Genomic DNA, 17741 nt, shown 5'->3' on the forward strand with positions numbered 1-17741 from the left:
CCAACCCAGAACACATAGAGCCATAGCTCACTGTGCAAACTTTTCTAGAACCTTCTTTACAGTTGAGTGGAGTTCAGCCTGTGGTGGGTGTGTCTGTGGGCTACCCATAGGCATTTAATTACCGAAGAAGCAAAACTCATTGGTTATAAAGCATTTTCCTCACTGTACAGACTGCAACTGGTATTATTGTGATTTTTATTCCATTGTATTGTTTTTAATTCAGAACTTTGTAGTTTTAGAAATGTTACTTACGTGTCGTAAATAAGATCCTTATGGAGTTAGAAAAACAAAACAAAAAATGAGTACTTTGTGACTACTTAGAGACATAAAGCCCAGCCTGGAATGTCATATTTGTTGGTCTGTAAAGTAGTCTGTTGTGAATGGTTCCTTTTTTCATTAGCCTATTTTGCTTCTGCCTACTTTATTTTTTTCTAACAATCTTTAAGTTTACCAATGTGTATCTGAAAGCATTGAAACTAATTTCTTTCCATTTTATGCTTTGCTTGTTACTGATTTTTTTTCATAACTTTCTTTTTTTCCAGATCTGACTTAATTAGATTTTACTTTATTTCCTTGATTCTGCAATCTTTTCCCCTTAGAGACCAAGCATTTCATATTGTCGTTTATTTACTTACCAAGATGCCTGGGTGATGAAGTGAAAGCATCAGTCATCTATGAAAGGCAACCTGCATTTTTAAAGCAAAATTTTTAGTAATTAGAGTGTTCGTTCATCTGACTTCCTTCTGAGAAACAGTCCTAGGCTGAGAGATTGGAGACTCATTTAGAGACTTGCAATTTGCACTTGGTTGTCCAAGAAACTTAACTCAGGTCTTTCTGTCTCATTTTTCCTATGTGTAAAATGAGGATAGTGATGTCCTGATGGTTATTGTGAAAGTGAAAAAAGAACGAATGAGAAAAGGAAATGTTAAAGCTCAGTGGAAATATCAGATTTGAGTTCAATATTATAACCATGTAAATTAAAAGCATGGCTTCTAGAAACTCAGGATGTAGTTAATGTGTATATGATACAGAGTCATACGCTGGGCCTAAGAAGAAGACTCAAATCAGCATGGAGAGGAGAAGTCTTTCTATGCCTTTTATTCTTTCTGGAGGTATTTACAACCCATATTCTATTGCCAGTTCTTTTTTGGATACAGACAGTCCAAAGTGAGTTGTGACAGCCATGGTGCCTGTCCTCATGGAGCTTTCCGTCTGGTATGATCAATGTGATAGTGAAGGAAGTCAGTGAAGGCTTCCTGGAGGAAGTGTCATCTCACCTGAGTCTTGAGAATATATTCGAGTTAGGTGAAATGGATCTGCATGAGGAGGAGTAGGAGGAGTAACCCAGGAGCTGGGAACAGCATGTGCAGTTCTTCAGAAATAAGAAAGTCTCTAGAGTTTAATTAGTCATCCACTGCTGCAAAACAAACTACTTCAAAATATAATGGCTCAAAGCAACAAACGTTTATTATGTCAGTGTCTCTGGGTTAGGAATCTGGTATGGCTTTACCTCAGGTTCCCAATGACTTTTGGGTGGATATATCTATTTCTTGCCAATTGATGCTCTCCATATTCTTGCCTGGAGAATTCCAGGGACGGGGGAGCCTGGTGGGCTGCCGTCTATGGGGTCGCACAGAGTCAGACACTATTGAAGCGACTTAGCAGCAGTAGCAGTATAGAGCTACTTAGGGCTTCCCTTGTGGCTCAGAAGGTAAAGCATCTGCCTACACTGTGGGAGACCCGGATTTGAGCCCTGGGTCGGGAAGATCCTCTGGAGAAGGAAATGGCAACCCTCTCCAGTACTCTTGCCTGGGAAATACCATGGATGGAGGAGCCGGTAGGCTGCAGTCCATGGGGTCACAAAGAGTCGGACACGACTGAGCGACTTCACTTCATAGAGCTACTTGCAATAGCTTGGAGCAGAGTAAGAGTGGGGAGAGGAAGAGAAGAGAGAGAACATAATGGATGTCAGAATATTTTTGTAACCTAATCTTAGAGGAGAATCTTTTCACTTTTATCATTTTATTTTCATTAGAAGTGAGTCGCTGGGTCCAGGTTATACTCAAGGGAGAGGGATTATACATGTGCTTGAATACTATAGGAGGGGTCATTGGGGTCATTTTAGAGGCAACTCTAAAATATACCAGGGGCATATTTATTCAGTTCTCAGTTTCACAAGTAAGGGTAGTGAATGGAAGGGTAGTGTAAGATAAGTCTAGAAAGGTGGATGGGTACTTTATAGGCTTTATCAGTCATGTTAAGGATTTGAAATTTCTTTTTTTTTTTCTAAAGGGATTTGAGATTTCTTTTCCAAGAGTAGTGGAGAAATTTTGAAGAGATTTAAGGAAAACTGAAATACGACCAGATTTTTAATTTTAGACGGATGCAGCTTGGGAGATAGATTGGAGGGAGGCATTTGTTGTTGCAAGAAGACCACATTGGTTATCCAAGCAAGCAAAATGGCAGCCTGAAGAGGGGAAGTGGTAGAGAGGATGAAGAAAAGTGAAGGATTCCAGGGACATTTAGGAAGCCAAATAAGTAAGACTTGATGAATGGATGTGAGTAGAATAAAAGGGTGAAGAAAGGGTCAAGAGTTATTTCTAGGATTCTGAAACTCGTGTTGTTGGATACGTGGTGATACCATTTCCCCTGAAGTCAGGACCAACTGAAAAGGAATGAATCTGGGCAAGGAAATGTTGGATTTGGCTTTGAGCACACCATATTTGAAGCACCCATGTCATGGCCAAGAGGAGATGGCTAGTGACAAGTTGACTCACTAGTCTTCAGGGAAGGAGGGAGATCTAGGATAATTAGATTGGAGAGTCACCAACATCTGGTAAGTAACTGAACTCACAGGACTGGATGAGGTCTCCTAAGGAGAAGGCTGGTTAGCCTCAAAGGGAACAGGCATGAGGTGCTCTGTGCAGGCTTGGGGCTCTGGAAGAGCAGCAAGTGGGACACAGTGCTGAGAGGCTGTAAAGACAGGCTGCCATATCACCTGTTAGAAGTCAAGCATTAAACTCTATGACTCTTGGGCATTGTTTTACCTTTATAGTTTGTTGTGGTGTTTTGTTTTCTGAATGATACTATTACTGATGATTTGCAGATGAAGCCTGAGAATTCTGTCTTTCTCAGTCTCACTTTCATTTCTGTTTTCCAAACCTGTTGCTAGAAAAGGAGAATGGAAGAGATGGGATGGGTTGGGGCGAGGTGGACAGGTTCCTTTGCCATTTGCAGGCTTGTGATTTACTCTGGGGCTTTTTACACAACTTTTGGAGGCTGTGTGAAGCACTCCTGCACTTTGATCTCTGAAGGGTTTAAGGAGCCATAATGGAGACCGTGGTTCTTTCTACTTAAACTTGAGAGAGAGGAGAACATAGTGGTTAAAGTCATGACTCCTTGAGTCACCCTGTGTGGCTTCAAATCCCAACTTTGCTAATTACCAGGTGTATGACCTTAGAAAAATGACTTAGAATTTTTGTCCCCCAGGTTCCTCATCGCTAAAATAGGATGATAACGTAGTCCGTCTCAAAGGGTTGATAGGAGTGAAGAAAACACTTGGACCGGTACTTGGCACACAAAAAGTGCTATGGAAGAGTTTTAAAAACAAAAGTAGCCCAAGTACAGTGATGGTTATCTTGTAGAGTGGCTGCTCATCCCATTAATCTTTATTTCTGAGAAGGTCCCTCTCACTCACTGTATGATGCTCAGCAGCCATGTTGATATCATGTGACCCTCCCTGGCTGCAGCTGATTGGCTCAGACATAAGCTCAAGAAACAAGTTGAGCCAATCAGATTTCTTTTCAAGAAACTTTAGGTAGGCAGTCTCTGTCCCATGGCTGGAACTAATGGTGTCCCCCTCTGTGGTTTGAAGTTTCTGTGGTGTGTGTGTGTTTCCTATCATCTGTTTGTATGCCTATATCCATCCTTGAAGATGACCTCAGTTGAATGACGTATAGAAATTCTCATGCCATCCCTCAGATTCACTTAATAATTGGCCTCGTACTCTGAAAGGTGATCGGGGGTGGCTCAGAAGGTGGGGAATAGAATGAAGAAGTGGTCAGAGATAGAGTGGTTAAAGATGGAACTTAGAATGAAAGGTCAGCATTGGCTGATGGATCGAGATTGGGTGAGAGTAAGGTATGGGGATTAAGGCAAATTATATGGGTGGCCTTTGCGTGTTGATTGCCTGTTGTTTTATCCTGTCCCCATGAAGGGAACTAGATAGATTTGGGGTAGGGGTGCATAGCTGTCCAGAGACATGTAGGCCAATATATATGTACTGACTTTTCTATGGTCCCTATGGGAGTCGTATGTGTGCCCAGAACAATACCACATTTTGGTGGTATTTTTTTTTCTGTGTGTGCATGTGTGAATTCACATATTTGACCTGTGATTCTTTGATCCTACAACTTAGTTTTGAGCTCTGAAGATGCAGGTTTTTCCATGATAAATTCTTACCAGACTTTTTCAACATGCCTATTGTCAGATGAACACAGGTTTCCTAAGATGCAGGGCCTTCTCAAAGACATATAGGCAGAAATAAAAAGTCAGTTGGAAAAACACATTCCTGACTAAAACCCACTTTGACCACAGCAGTGGCTTTGAAAGTCAAGGGGGTTGGAGGGGAAAGATTTCTTCAGAGGAGGTTGGGGCTTTGGATCTGAGGAAGAAGCAGAATTCACTAAGGAAAGTGTCGATGGCAAGGCTCAGGAAGGGGATGGAAATGAAAGCAGCCTGAGAAGTGGACCAGTCACCAGGGGATTGAGTCAACGCTAGATGAAAATAAAGCGAGAGTCACAAGAGTCTTTCCCTCCTGGTGATACAGCAACCTGCAAAATGTAGATTCTCAGGGTCTGCTCTGGACCTGCTGATCACTGTCTTCAGGACCGCACCAGGAATCAGAACTTTCACCACCTCCCTTCCCAGTGACTTTATAAAGCTAGCCTGGAATCATTACAAGAGGAGTCTTTAGGGATCTCCATGCCAGGAGGATTGTCCAGTTAGAGTCTTCTAAGTATTAATAAGGCTCCTTCTGACTTCCTTGGTGGTTTAGTTGCTCAGTCATTTCTGACTCTTGTGACCCCATGGACTGTAGCCCTCCAGGCTCCTCTGTTCATAGGATTTGGTGATATTAGGGAATACAGATTAGGTTCCCTTTCCTAAGGCTGGCGTTTCCAGGGCAGGGCAGTGTGGCTCGATGTCTGCCTGCCTGCCTTTTCCTCTCCTCTCTTTTCTGATTCTCTGACTGGGTAACACAGAGCTTCAGCCTCTTCTCTTTAAGACTGCTCCCCACCCCTAACTGTCCTGTGTCAGTTTGCAGGTGAGGTAATATGGGGTGAAGAAGAGCTGGAGTCAAGGTTGACTTTAGCCACAGGCTATTTAGACTGCACTAGCCTCAGAAGAGAAGCCTTTCATGTGGTATGACCCAGCCCAGGTGGCTCTCTTGCCCTGCCTTGGGACTTGGCATCGAAGCCCCAGTTAATAACACAATACTGTTTTGCCTTCCATTTGTCTGGTATTGTTCTTTGATGATTCCCCCTTTAGAAAAGGGTAACTATCAGGATTTGATAGTTCTGGTTTCCTATCCAGAATACTATGTACTCGTACCCCCAGCTCTACCCAAATTTTTAGTGCAAATATCCAGTTGTTGGAGGGAAAAAGGAAGCAGCATTTATCTGAAGTCTTACTGTGTGCCAGATAGTTTATAACTATCACCTTCTCTGACTTTCACTATAACCCTAAAAGATTGGTCCCTTCTAATAGAGATGGGAGCTAAAAGATCAGTGACCTTTCTTTCTCGGAGGGTAGGTAGAGGTCTGGGTCTCCTAAAGACGTATTCCTTCCTGGACACCATCCATCTTCTGGAGGACAGTTTAGTCCTGGCAGCCCCAAGCCCTCACCCAGCTGAGCCTGCAGGAAGATGAATAAAGGCAGAGACACGTGCACTATCTTAAATATCTCCACGGCTGTTACAACACCTTTGGAGAAAGAGCTATGCCTAGTCCCCTAATTCATCAGTGTTTCAAAATCAAAGGAAAAGCAGACCACAAACTGACTCACGAGCCGTGGCCCTTGAGGAATTTTTGCGAGGGTGGAACAGTGTGAGTATTGGGGGTTTTCATCCGGGGCCTTGCCTCATACCGCATGGTCACCCAGCATTGACACAATGATTTTTTGTGGCGAATTGGGAAACACGTTTGCTGTGGATTGGCAGTTTGGGTGAGAGCTGGGATGAACTTGGGAACGTGGAGCTGGCAGGGGTTTTGCCAGATCCGGGTGTGGAGGAACGAGGTAACCGCAGTGTAATTCTAACAGCCTCCAAATTCAAAGAGTACTATTGAGTTGTTGCTTGTCTAGTTCTTCCTCCTCTGAGACACTCCCAGGGTGTGAGGACTGCCTTTCCATGTCTCCCTTCCTTCCACCATTAAGTTGGTGGTTGAGAAGTTTCTCAGAAAAGAATTAAGAATCTTACATGGTGGTAGAGCTTTTTTTTTTTTTTTTCCTTGAAGGTGGGTGGTGGTGGGAAGAGATGGGAATCTTCCTGTCTTGGATCTTGTTTCCTGGGAAACCTCCACAGAGACTACCAATTGACAGCGTGAGTCTCATGGAACCTTTTGGTGAAGGGGTTAAGATCGTGGGTTCTGGAACAATGCTGTCCAACAGAAGTTTCTGTGATGAGGAAAAGGTTTTATGGCTACCATATTATGGCAGCCACCGGCCCGCATGTCACTATTGGGTGAGAACTTGGTCTGTGGCTAGTGCAACTGAGAGACTGGATTTTTATTTTTAACTTAAAAAAATATTTATTTATTTGGCTGCACCAGGTCTTTTGGTTTGCTTGTTTTGGAAGATTTGGCTGTGCTGGATCGTCGTTACCGAGTGGCATGTTCTCTAGCTGTGCTGCGCGGGCTTCTCATTGCGACGTTTTCTCTTGTGGAGCAGGGCTCTATGGCGCGCAGGCTTCAGTAATTTCAGCTCCCAGGCTCATGAGCTGTGGTGCATGAGCTTAGCTGCTCCATGGCACGTGGGATCTTCCCAAATCATGGATCGAGCCCGTGTCTCCTGCATTGGCAGACGGATTCCTTACCCCTGAGCCACCAGAGAAGCCCTGCTCTGGGTTTTAGCTGTGATACATGGGATCTTTAGTTGTGGCATGCAACTCTTAGCCGTGACATGTGGGAGCTTGTCCCCTTACCAGGGATCAAACCCAGGCGCCCTGCATTGGGAACTCGGAGTCTTAGCAACTGGACCACCAGGGAAGTTCCAGGGACCGGATTTTTAATTCAAAGTGCTTCAGAATTAAAAAGTCACGTGTGGCTAGTGGCTGCTGTATCGGGCAGAACAACTATAGCATCCGTCAATTTCAAGAGTCCTGAGTCTACTACTGTATAACTGTGTGACCTTAGGAAGATTTGTTAAAATTAAGGTTATTACAGGCTTTCCTGGTGGCTCAGATGGTAAAGAGTCCGTCTGCAATATGGGAGACCTGGGTTTGATCTCTGGGTTGGGAAGATCTCCTGGAGGAGGGGATGGCAACCCACTCCAGTATTCTTGTCTGGAGAATCCCTATGGACAGAGGGGCCTGGCGGGCTACAATCCATGGGGTCACAAAGAGTCAGACACGACTGAGTGACTCAGCACAACTTAGGAAGATCGCTTCACTGTTTTGAGCCAGTTTTCTCATCAGTAAATGAGGATAAAAATGGTACCTATCTCGTGATGTTGATGTGAAGACTAAGCAAGGTGATGTCTTGCAATGCTTAGCTTTGGTGCCTGGAATCCAAGCCTTCAATAAATGTTAGAAGACACAATTTGAGGAGGGAGGTGACCCTGAGAGTGGAGTTATAAGGTGCTCTTGGTTGGCTACTCAACAGCTACATTGTCCATTCTGGCTTAGAAGTAGAGCTCTAATATTTTTCATGAATCACTTGGTCAGCCATGCACATTGCAAGAAATTATACAGCTCCCTAGCTCCTATCCCATGAGAAGCTGGGTCCTTGAATCATGTCTGGTTTATGTCAATCATGGTTGCTCCTTTCTGCTTTCCACTGATAGATTTACATGAGGTCATGTGACATGCTTGTGGCCAATAAGTGAGAGAAAATCTGCTAAGCAGTTCTTGAGATGTCTTTAATCTCACCCTTGAAAAGAGACACAAAACACAGATGCATGTTTTCTATATCTGGAAATTGTTTTCTGTGATGCCTGGATCTTTCTGAGCCGTGTTGGGAAGCCTAAGAAGACAAAGCCAAGCCTGGGAGAAAGGCAGAGCAGAAAGACAGAAAGAACCTGGGTCCCAGCTTATGTGATCAGCCTGCTCCCCTTCTTCCTCAGTCTCTCTTAACCTCTGCTTACTCTTGGTTTCAATCCCTGACTTTGAACCCGAGTTCCAACCCCAGTGGGATCTTCCCTGTTTTGACCTGGATTTTTCTGCACAGTTTTTGGCTTAAGGTCCTCCCTCAGCCTTCTGATTTCCCCGGTCTTGGGTAAGGAAAGCAACTGTGTCTCTCTGAACTCCAGCCCAGGAAAGGCCAGAGGGAGTGAAACGCTTTCTGCTCTGCAGCTCTCCGTGCTGCCTACGCCGTGCTGCCTTTCCAAGTGTGGCCAAAAGTGCCTCAGACACCTTCAGTCCAGCCCAGAGCATCTCAGGACTTCCAAAGAGGCCCACCAGTGGATACAGTACTTTCCAAACCAAGTTCAGAAATGGTGGGGAGGGAGTGAAGGATCTGCTTGATCCTTTCACTTTCATTTCTCCCTTTCCCCCAAGACAACTGACAACACTAACTCAATACCCACCCTGTACTGTTTAAACGCACCACCTCCTTTGATCCATACAACCTCTCCAGGGTTGGGGAGTTTTACAGAGTCTACAAATAAGGAAACTCAGGTTTCCAAACTTCAGAGAACGCTTCCAAGATTCCACAGCCAGTAGGTAGTGGTCCAGAACTATATCCCAGTTTCTCTAACTCAGGACTCATGCTAGCAGTCACTTGACTATACGGTCTCACTGTCTCCCGTGTTCCTGGGAAGTCTCCAGAATAGTGTGTTAAGTATTTTTTCTAGTTGTCCACACTCTAAAGCCACACCAGTAAGGCTATTTTGAGGCCAGTGAGGAAAGTTTCTTTCCATCTAGCTCTGCTTTTTCTCTTGATCGAAATTCTGGTTCTGCCCTCCTCTTCCCCAGGTCAAATCCTTCCTCCTTTTCCTTCTGACTTTTCCCTTCATCTCCCACCAGTTGACTAAGTTGGAAGTCATTGTGCTGGGATGACTGGTGTCTCCCAGATGCCCTGGGTACCAAGTTATTTGTTTTGGTGTCTGGAAGCAGGTCGCACATTGCTAGGGGGTTTAAAGGCAGGCAGTCCGTGTCCAGATCAACTTCTGTCTGCCTTCTCTCTGAAGGAGGTGCAGCCTTTGAGGAGAGAAAGAGTTTTTAAATTGGCCAAGGCATGGCTGAGTTTGTACTCACTATAATGTGACATACTCATGATCAAGTAAGATTTCACATCAGGCTTTAAAGACAGGATTTGAGAGAGAGGAGCTATAATGAACTTCCTTCTCTTGCTGGGTCCTCGGAGCCGAGATCATGTGTGTATGTGAATGAAGGAAGTGAGTTTAAGAAGTGAGAATCTTTGAGAAAAGTTGTTTTTTCATGAGAGCTGTTTCACCTACAATTATTTATCTGAAATTTTACATCTCAGAACCAGCATCCTTCTCTGAATCCCAAGAGTGTATAAATATTCAGAAGTTCACACTATTTTAGGATCTGATGATACTCTGTTCTGTTAGAAACATTTTACTCAAAGGGAGAGGACTGCACAGGTCGTGGATACCAGGAATGGAGCTCAGGGGAAGCTGTCTCAGAAGTCTGTCAACTGCAGAGGTCAGATGTGTTGAAGGTCACGCCTGCATTTCACCTGTGAGCTTCTATTAAGGCAGACATTGCTGTGCTGCTGCTGCTAAGTCTATTCAGTCGTGTCCGACTTAGGTTTTGTCTACTACTGTGTCTTCTTTTTTTCAGTTGGTTCAGTTCAGTTGAGTCACTCAGTTGTGTCTGACTCTTTGTGACCCCATGAACCGCAGCATGCCAGGCCTCCCTGTCCATCACCAACTCCCAGAGTTTACCCAAACTCATGCCCATTGAGTCGGTGATGCCATCCAACCATCTCATCCTCTGTCATCCCCTTCTCCTCCTGCCCTCAATCTTTCCCAGCATCAAGGTCTTTTCAAATGAGTCAGCTCTTTGCATCAGGTGGCCAAAGTATTGGCGTTTCAGCTTCAGCATCAGTCCTTCCAATGAACACCCAGGACTGATCTCCCTTAGGATGGACTGGTTGGATCTTCTTGCAGTCCAAGGGACTCTCAAGAGTCTTCTCTGACACCACAGTTCAAAAGCATCAGTTCTTTGGCACTCAGCTTTCTTTATAGTCCAACTCTTACATTGATACATGACCACTGGAAAAACCATAGCCTTGATTAGACAGAACTTTGTTGACAAAGTAATGTCTCTGCTTTTGAATATGCTGTCTAGGTTGGTCATAACTTTCCTTCCAAGGAGTAAGCGTCTTTTAATTCCATGGCTGTAGTCACCATCTGCAGTGATTTTGGAGCCCCCAAAATTAAAGTCAGCCACTGTTTCCACTGTTTCCTTATCTATTTGCCATGAAGTGATGGGACCAGATGCCATGATCTTACCTTTCTGAATTTTGAGCTTTAAGCCAACTTTTTCACTCTCCTCTTTCACTTTCATCAAGAGGCTCTTTAGTTCTTCTTTACTTTCTGCCATAAGGGTAGTGTCATCTGCATATCTGAGGTTATTGACATTTCTCCCAGCATTCTTGATTCCAGCTTGTGCTTTTTCCAGCCCAGCATTTCTCATGATGCACTCTGCATATAAGTTAAATAAGCAGGGTGTCAATATACAGCCTTGACGTACTCCTTTTCCTATTTGGAACCAGTCTGTTGTTCCATGTCCAGTTGTAACTGTTGCTTCCTGACCTGCATACAGGTTTCTCAAGAGGGAGTTGGTACAAACACATTTATTTATTTTCTTGTTCCTGTATTTATTTTTAATTTTTGGCCACACCCCACAGCATGTGAGACCTTAGTTCTCTGGCCAGGGATTGAACCCATGGCTCCTGCATCGGGAGGCAAAGCCTTAACCAGTCCTGGGCTTCTCGGAAAGTCCCTACTGCTGTGTTTTCAGTCCTTGACACCTGGCACATAGTAGATGCTCCCAATGTTGCTTCCATGCCATTTCTCTGTCTTGTCTCATTTTCCCATTCCATTTTACATGGCCAATTCAGTGTAGAAACAAAAATCTTTTTGTAAAGCTTACTTCGCTGATTCCATCAGGATCAACTTTGAGATCACTCAGGGTTCTGTAGGATTCCCATTGCTGTTGCTCCTTCAAGTACAAGAGTCAAGCAAGGGACTTCCCTGGTGGTCCAGTGATTAAGAATCCACCTTCCATTGCAGGGGATACAGGTTCAATCCCTGGTCCGGGAACTGAGATCCCACATGACACAGGGTGCTAAGCCGGCACGCCACAACAAAGCCCTGAAGAAGTCAAATAAATACATAAAAGAAAAAGACAAGATTTTTTTAAAAAAAGAGTAAGTCAAGAGTTGATTATGAAAAAGGTCTTTCCCCAACTGTCAGGTTCCTGGGACTATAATTCACTAACATACCCCCTGCCACAATCAAATGAACTTTCCTAAATAGCCAGCTCATGCCCACAGAGCAATTTACTCACCTGGCACAGAGATCCCCCAATGAAGCCTATAACTGAAATATAATTTTGGTTATGGAGTTAGTTGGAAGGGACCCCAATGCTAAATCCTCGATGATCCAAGAACATGTATTTCCCATCACACCTTTCACTAAGTCTCTATATTTGTGTATTAAAACAAAACAGCCTTGAATATCTATTAAATTGTACAAGACATCATAACCTAATACTGCAACACAATTTCTCCTAGGGCCTTGGGGAGAAATAGTTTATTATTATTTTTCTATAAAACTCATAAAATAGGGAAATGATTTAATACGCAGAGTAGAACTAAATTGTCTCCAAAGTGGCCAATTTTCACAATGTTTAAAACAATGTGGTACTCCCCAGCATGGTTCCAATATCCTTTGACACTTGGAAAAGATTCTGGGGAATGTCACCAAGTGTGGCTTGGGCCTGGCCTCTCCATGTTTCCCTGCAGAATTTCCGATCCATCTGGCCCAGGGGAGAGAATTGTCAAACCGCCACCTGGAGACCCGCCGCAAACACGTACTCTGGTGGTTTTGTGACCTGTAATCATTCCGCCAGGAAATCATCTTGCCGCAACTCGGGTACCAGATTTCACTGAAACCCTTTCAAAGTCACACACGTTAAATTTGGTTTTGCTTAGCATTTTGAGCCAATTTCTAAGAGCTCCTGGGGGAGTACAGGTGACATTTATAAAGTGTCTAGCATGCAGCCGTACGTAACGCTTCAGTGCTACTTTCTCAGTGCCTGTGTTCAATGTCTTCATGCAGTAACGGTCCCTTTTAGGGTTAGAGTCACCTTAGGAGGTAGGAACGATTGTTATCCCCATTTTACAGATGAGGAAACCAAGGCAGGTAGGCCTGGTGCCCCAGCCTGTGCTCTAAAGCATGATGCAATACTGCTTCTCTAGAAGACTCTCAAGCGTCCACAGGCATTCTTATTATCTGGATATTGCTCAAGACTGTGAGAAACTCTTTAAAGAAGAGAGCACCAGGATCATATCCACAGACTCACAGTGGGCCTGCAATTTTTGCTCTGGATTGCCCACTCTCTTGAGCCTAATGATAAAAAGAGCTCCATGGTAAGTCAGAGTTTGGGCAGTTCTCAGAATCTGGGACCAAAATCCTGAGGAGATTTGCAGGAAGAGAACTTTTTAAAATTTAGTTAAAGAAGTATTTCTCAAACTTAGCTGAGCACGGAACGTTTTGGCTTAGCATCCTGTCTACTGCCTTAGCCTCCCGAGGACCAGGGTTCCACAGAACACAGTCTGGGAAACAAGGCTCCATCTGGATATCAAGGACATCAAGCCTTCCAGCGAAAGCATTGGACTCTCACTCTTCCAGCGTCTTGTAGAATGAAGATGGATTTCATCCATACTATGACACCCCCAAACTATGTTCTTAAAACAATGATAATAGTAACAGCAACCACATATGGAACACTTTCTAAGTGTCAAGAAGTACACCTAAGACTTTAGGCATTTGACCCCCTGGTCCCAAGCGGAAAAGGAAGATACCAGCCAGTACTTGCCATGTGTCCTCCTTCCCTGGTGGCTCAGATAGTAAAGAATCTGCAATGCAGGAGATCTGGGTTCGATCCCTGGGTCGGGAAGATGCCTGCAGAAGGGAATGGCAACTCACTCCAGTATTCTTGCCTGAAGAATTCCCATGGACAGAGGAGCCTAGTGGGTACAGTCCATGGGGTTGCAGAGTCGGACACAACTGAGTGGCTCACACACACACACACACACACACACACACACACTGCTGTCTGTGGATCTAATTCCTGATGAGCTCTCTGAGCAGTGGCCTTTGGAAGGTTTGTGATGGAAATGAGATCTTTGCTCTGGGTAGCATAGGTGACCGAAAAACCTCAGTGGTCGCCTTCCTGGATCTTTTACTGCACTGATGATAAGAAGTGTTTCTCCTAGGCTGCTTCCAGATACTGACTGCATCTAACGGGTTCAGCCCCTCAGGCCCACACCTGCAGGCTACAGGATTCCTCCCACAGGTGACGCTGACCTGATGCCTCCCTATTAGCCTGCTTGAGACTTCCTCAGGCCTGCACTGTGACCTAAGGGTCTTCCTTCTCAGCCCTTCTTCCTCCCCCCACCCTCCTTCAGACATCTCGGATTTGCATCCAGGTATGAAGGCTCTGCCCTATCTCTCCTGCCTCCTCCCCTTAATCCTTCATAGGCATTGTGGTTGATGCTTAGTTGCTAAGTCGGGTCGGACTGTTCGTGATCCCACAGACTGTAGCCTGCCAGGCTCCTCTGTCCATGGGATTTCCCAGACAAGAATACTGGAGTGGGCTGCTATTTCCTTTTCCAGGGGATCTTCCTATCCCAGGAATCAAACCTGGATCTCCTGCACTGGCAGGTGGATTCTTTACCACTGGGCCACCAGAGAAGCCTTTCACTGGCACTTCCCCTCCATTAATCATTTGCACATCAAAACCTGTTTTGGAATCCACTTTTCAGAGAACCTAACACAGCAGCCAAAACATCCTTGGCCTCTGCTGCCACCCCAGAGCTTGATGGCCCTGATCCAGGTTGGGATCCTGCTTTTGTGGTCAAGAGCAGGAGGTGGCCAGCTCCCGCCCTCAGGCCAGATCCGGCTTGTTGCTTCTTTTTGCAAATAGCATTTTATTCGCACACAACCAGAGCCTTTCATGGATGCATTGTTTATGACTATTTCCACGCTTCAGCACTGGAGTGGAATGGCCTTCACAGAGACCATATGGCCCACAAAGCCTAGAATATTTACTATCTGGCCCTTCATAGGAAGTTTGCTGGTGGACGGACTAGAACAGCATATCTGGCTGTTTGGATAGTGTTTGGATAAATAGCACGTTTTCTGCCCTTTGTTGTTGTTCTTTAGTTGCTGAGTTACATCTGATTCTTTGCGACCCCATGGACTGTAGCCCGCAAGGCTCCTCTGACCATAGGAATTTCCCAGGCAAGAATACAGGAGTGGGTTGCCATTTCCTCCTTCATGGGATCTTCCCAACTGAAGGAACGAACCTGAGTCTTTTGTGTCTCTTGCCTTGGCAGGTGAATTCTGTACTTGAGAATTCCCAGGTGGATTCTTGAGCCACCTGGGAAGCCCTCCCTGCCCTTGAGGTCCTTCAGTTTTTTTTAAGAAATAAGGAATCTGAGAACTGGATATTAAAGTTGATTTGGCAACTTAATACACCCTCAATGCTATTCAAGGCATTGGGACAAATTCATTTGTTCAATAAATATTTACTGAGCACCTACTAGGTACTAGGTATCATGGTAAATGTCAGGTTGGATATGTTTATTCATTCTTTTAACAAAGATTTATGGAGCCCTGACTTTGTGCCAGATGAGGCAGGAGAGACAAAGATGATGATCACAACTTGTCCTCAAGGATAAGCTCTACAAGATAGTTGACCTACTCACCATTTTTTTTTTCTTTGCTAACAAAATCCCAGTTTCATCGGGGTGACAATGAGCAAGCCCCAGTTAATATAACTGAATTGTGTCAATATCAGTTGTGTTAATACAACTGAGTTTCCCTGGGTCCATGGTTATCTAGAGTGGACAAGTGACTCAAATTTAGCCAATAAGATGTAGGGGGGTGCTCTAACAAAGGGCTCTAGAAAAATTCTTTCCTAAGGAAAAAAAAAAGAGAGAGAGAGATTTGCCAGAAGAGAGTCTTTGTTTATCAGCCCCTTTACTATCCACATTGGGATCATCTTGTGAGGGCTTGATGTCAACAGTGGCTGCAGCCATTTTGTGACCATGAGGGGATGAACAAGAGCATCATGGATTCTGCCCCTGACCCCTATCATCATTAGCTACTAAAACAATCCTGGAACATCCTTGGTGAGGCTTCTTGCCACATGAGAAGAGTAATCTCCCACTTAAGCCACCTTAACAGTCTTTTCCTGGAGAAGGCAATGGCACCCCACTCCAGTACTCTTGCCTGGAAAATCCCATGAATGGAGGAGCCTGGAAGGCTGCAGTCCATGGGGTTGCTGAGGGTCGGACATGACTGAGTGACTTCACTTTGACTTTTCACTTTCATGCACTGGAGAAGGACATGGCAACCCACTCCAGTGTTCTTGCCTGGAGAATCCCAGGGGCAGGGGAGCCTGGTGGGCTGCTGTCTATGGGGTCGCACAGAGTCAGACACGACTAAAGCGACTTAGCAGTAGCAGCAGCAGTCTTTTCCTTGTACCTCAAAGCATACTCAGTGATGCTCTCTTCCAGGAGAGAAACACACCATCTAATCCCAACAGCCAGTCAAGTTATTTTCTCTCCATGTTCTCATGCTAATCTTTAAGGATATTGTTTTGTTGGCCAAAGTGTGGCCCAATAATTCAGAATATAAAGGCAGACCAACCCAGTAGTCTGCAACCTTGAGAAGCTTCTAAAGGAAAGAAATCTGGTTCCCATTTGCACCTTGACACCTTCCTTTGCTGCTGGCAGGCAGCTTACGGGGCCAGGCAACTTTTGCAAAGAAACCTACTCAGCCTAAGCCCCTTCTAGTACAATGGAGGCCTTTCAGAGACGAGACAGGATGGAATGTGAAAGACGGTTTCAGATCCTAGAGACCTTGGCAGCTGGGCATGGGGGTGGTGGTGAGGGTGGAATTGAATAAGAGAAGCAGTGAGTTCTAGGGGGCTGGTGGGGCAACAGGCAACACAGCTATCTTACTCCCCGCTTTTACAGACCACATCACTCAGAGTCACAAGAAAGTAACTGATGCATAGAAATTATTTTATCTTTTCTTTTGTCTTTTGGCAGCATGTGGGATCTTAGTTCCCCAACCAGGGATTGAACCAATGCCCCCTGCAGGGAAAGCACAGAATCCTAACTACTGGACCACAGGGAAGTTCCTAGATGTTTTAATTTTCTTATTTGTTCTGCAACCTCTACAATGAAGAAAATGCCTTGATCACCATTTTCCAAGTGGCTGAGATTCAGAAAGCTGAGACTAACTAGCTTTGGACAGAACTGGGGCTCTGATCACCAGGGGTTATGATCTGAAAGCCCATACTTACTCCACCACTGTCCTCCTCTGATTTCAGGAACTTCCAGTGTTTCTTTCATTCAGTTGCTGGAATCACAGGAACCTTAAACACTGAAACTACCTCCAAACCAATAAGCCTAATGCTACAGTAGTAATAATAATAGTAATGACAAAAATCTAAATGACAATCATAACAGGGTTATTATTTATTGAGTGCTCAGTAGGTTCCAAAGTTCATGCCAAGCTCTTTCCTTGCATTCTCCAATTTGATTCTTGTAACAGCCCAAGAATTGGCAATTAACATTATTATTTTAAATGAGGAAACTGAGGTTTTGAGAGAATAAGGGACTTACCCGGGTCCCAGGACTTGTAAATGGCTGGGCTGGGAATAGCTCCAGGTGTGTCTGATGCTTCGTCTTGAGCACGTCAACTCCACCGGATGCCGCCTCCCTGAAGAATGTTCCTCCTTGGTCTCCATCTCTCCTTAGAGTCCTGAGCCCCTTTTTGGCAATGTACTATCTCCCCTGTCCCAAACTGCTCGTGCTGCTGCTTCTTGCTGCACGTCGACTTCCTTTGACCTCAGCATTGATGCCAAATGGGCATGCGTCCCTGTGGGGATTTACCCATTCTGTTTTCCGGGTTCTCTGTGCTTAGCATACCTTGTGGGTGTTGAAGACAGGAGTGGAGGAAGCCAAAGGTCCCTGGGGAGTGGAGACGGGGATATTATTAACTACAGGCTTTTCCAGGGGATCTTGTGTTAACTGTTATAAGCCAGCAGCTCATGCACTCTTAAGACGGGCACATCTGGTCAGCAGCTCCTGGTTTGCAGTTTCTGGCCGGGATTTCCCCCCTCTTACATGGAAAAGTGATCTGATGGTTAAATTTTTAAAAGGCAAATGACAGAATGGCACACACAGCTGTGACAAATGGAAGCATGACCTTCTTGGACACCCTGGCAAGGGCACCTGGAAGGATCTTTAACT

At 44.9% G+C, this 17741-nt stretch overlaps 2 long non-coding RNA genes across 2 annotated transcripts in view; one reads left to right on the forward strand and one right to left on the reverse strand.

Annotated features, from left to right (window-relative positions):
- Positions 1-17247, reverse strand: part of LOC139176743 (uncharacterized) — a 31711-nt gene extending 14464 nt beyond the window's left edge. Inside the window, exons 1-2 of the long non-coding RNA XR_011561183.1 lie at positions 17112-17247; positions 636-686 (exon numbers count right to left, since the gene is read on the reverse strand). This is a non-coding gene — a long non-coding RNA (uncharacterized lncRNA). The remainder of the gene's footprint in view (positions 1-635; positions 687-17111) is intronic.
- LOC139176745 (uncharacterized) overlaps positions 1-17741 on the forward strand; it is a 277046-nt gene that overhangs the window by 192419 nt on the left and 66886 nt on the right. The gene's annotated exons all lie outside the window — the stretch shown is intronic.

Source organism: Bos indicus, chromosome 17 (assembly GCF_029378745.1).
Source record: "Bos indicus isolate NIAB-ARS_2022 breed Sahiwal x Tharparkar chromosome 17, NIAB-ARS_B.indTharparkar_mat_pri_1.0, whole genome shotgun sequence".
Taxonomy (NCBI): domain Eukaryota; kingdom Metazoa; phylum Chordata; class Mammalia; order Artiodactyla; family Bovidae; genus Bos; species Bos indicus.